The sequence below is a fragment of the Nematolebias whitei genome, chromosome 14 (genome assembly GCF_014905685.2).
Source record: "Nematolebias whitei isolate Nwh7 chromosome 14, NemWhi1, whole genome shotgun sequence".
In the NCBI taxonomy this organism is placed as follows: domain Eukaryota; kingdom Metazoa; phylum Chordata; class Actinopteri; order Cyprinodontiformes; family Rivulidae; genus Nematolebias; species Nematolebias whitei.
In genome coordinates, this window is record NC_056511.1 from 45,330,102 (window position 1) to 45,332,973 (window position 2,872).

At 43.7% G+C, this 2,872-nt stretch overlaps 1 protein-coding gene across 1 annotated transcript in view; it reads right to left on the reverse strand.

The window, feature by feature from the left end:
* LOC119420340 (Down syndrome cell adhesion molecule homolog) overlaps positions 1-2,872 on the reverse strand; it is a 218,182-nt gene that overhangs the window by 65,345 nt on the left and 149,965 nt on the right. The window lies entirely within an intron of this gene.

A 2,872-nucleotide genomic window follows, 5' to 3' on the forward strand; every position in this document is an offset into this window, starting at 1 on the left:
CTATCCCTCACTCCATCCATCCATCCATCCATCCATCCATCCATCCATCCCTCCCTCCCTCCATTCATCCATCCACCCCTCCATCCATCCATCCCTCCCTCCATCCATCCATCCATCCATCCATCCCTCCCTCACTCCATCCATCCATCCACCCCTCCATCCATCCCTCCCTCTTTCCATCCATCCATCTATCATCCAGCCCTCACTCCATCCATCTATTCATCCATCCATCCACCCCTCCATCCATCCCTCCCTCACTCCATCATCCCTCGATTTCTCCCACCCTCACTCCATCTATCCATCCATCCATCCATCCACCCCTCCATCCATCCGTCCTTCACTCCATTCATCCCTCCCTCCCTCCCTCCCTCCCTCACTCACTCACTCACTCACTCACTCACTCCATCCATCCCTCACTCATGCATCCATCCCTTCCTCAATCCATCCCTCCCTCCCTCCCTCCCTCTTTCCAGCCCTACTCCCTCGGAGTACCTGGAGAAAACCCACTCAGCACGCAGAAAACATGCAAACTCCAAACAGAAAGATCCCTCTCCGGGATTCGATCCGACAACCTTCTCGCTCGGAGGCAAAAGCTTTACTAACTGAGCCACTGTGCCAGCCAACATGGAAACATATTTTATTTAATAGTAAAAAACAAACACAAAATATAAAATGTTTACAAGTGAAACTGTTGTACTTTATTTTTTACGTCCAAATAAGTTTCTGAGTTGATTCTGAGTATTATTACTGCTAAAGAAATAATCCCTTAACTTCTGCCCCTAAACAAATAATCCAATATATTTTTAATGAAATGTACATTTCTGAGTTGAACACAAACATGGAGACAGTTTTAGGAACAGCAGTGCCACCAACCACGTCCCTAAATATAAAATTACAGGAATCTGCTGCAGTGACGGTGATTCTGTCGTTTTGTTGCTAATAATAATTAATCCAACTGAGATGATGCAGAAGTAACTGTAATCCTTTTACCCTCTTCGACTGCACATGAATAGCCTCACCCTGAGTTAGCCGTTCACCTATAATTATGTCTTCTCATTATCCTGACTTTCCCATTTGGCTCATTTTGCCACATTTCTAACAGCAGCAGTTGAATGTGTTCAACATATTTGTTTTGTGTCTTGTCTTTTATTTCTGCATTGCGACATTCAGGGCGTGATTGTGCAATCATCATCCTCCAGTGAAAATCAATGGCAGGTCCATTTTCTATTCCTGGCGACTAGAAATGGCCCTTTTTCCCTGGGAGAAGCAGGAAGCAGAAGGGGGAGGAGACGAGAGACTGTCCGATGCTGGTTGGCATGGTAACCTGGCCAGGTGAAAGGGAGCCTGGGAGAAGAAATGAAGAAAGGAGGGAGAAGGATTTTTTTTTTGTCTCTGGAGAGTAGCCTATCAGCAGCCAGCCTTTCCCCCACAATCCCTTGCAGGCTGCAGCGTATCATCACTGCCCTCTGGGTTGCTGTGGAGGAACAGGGCTCTCCTCACACACACTCTGCTGTGCCTTCTTCTGTCCAAGTTTTAATGCATTATACACACTCTTTTTGTCAGATCAAGAACTTTACTTGTTTTTACTTTTTTGCATAAATTTAAAGATGACATCCTGGAAAAATGTAGCATCCATGCACAAAACACTCCCAAATAATAACCATGAAAGATCAGAGGAAATGTCCATTTGATGCCTGGCTCACATCATGCACAGGAACTGCAAGAGACAAAGAATAATGTTTTCCTTTGTCTGTGTGCACATGAGTGTGTGTTTGTTGGCCAAATGAACCACTTAAGAAATTATAATCAAACTTCCAGTGAGTAGTTATTGATGAGGGTTAGACGAAGATAAGTCAGTCAGTTGTACGGACATCTACACAAACATACATCTGGAGTGGTTGTAGCTGGCACTGAACCCCAACACATATTCTGAGCACTTAAATGTTGCACAAGTTCCTTCTTTAAAATTTTGCTACCAACTTATTGAGTCAAGTCTGTCTGTTGGAAAATATCTCATGAATCATTGTGCAGTTTTTAAATGACCAGATGTGCCTCTGCACATGCTGTGCGTTTGGAGACAACCCGATTTAAGACGTTCATTCCAGACTTCTGACAGTAGAAGTCACAAATGTCTCAAACGTAATCAGTTGTACGGATGTTGTGCTCTGACTTGGTGTGGCTGAATCATTTATAGCACAAGAGCAATCGGGACATCACGTATCGCATCATGTCGCACACATGGTTATTTTAAAGACTAAAATTCTGGCCTGAATGTGGGTGGGATTCCTTCAAAGAGTGCTGGACCTTTATTTGATTCTGGATTGGACTCAGGCTGGGAACAATGCTGTCCACTGAGAGAGGAGGTTCCCTCTTTTCTTTCTCTTTGCCTGTTTTGTGTTGTACTTTGTTATAATTCCACTGCATATTAAAGTAATAAATCAAGAGAACAGTTACAGAGCCAAAAGTGTACCTGAGGGCCGTCTCAGCTGGGCTGCTCAAAGTTCCACTTCTCCCTCACTCAAAAATAAGCTTCCACTGTATTCTACCAAGCTTTGTTCCCCACACGACCAGGCTGACAAGCTAGGTGATTTATACCAGGAAGGGTTGTAAAGGTCACAAAAATCACATATACACACACACACAGGTTTGTTTTGCTATCTTTATGGGGCCTTTGCATTGACTTCCATTCATTTTTCATTCATTTCTATAGCCTAACCATGACCTTTATCCTTAACCTAACCATTACCAGTACACACCTAACCCTAAATCTAACCATTACCAGTACACCTAACCCTAAATCTAACCATTACCAGTACACACCTAACCCTAAATCTAACCATTACCAGCACACACCTAACCCTAAATCTAACCA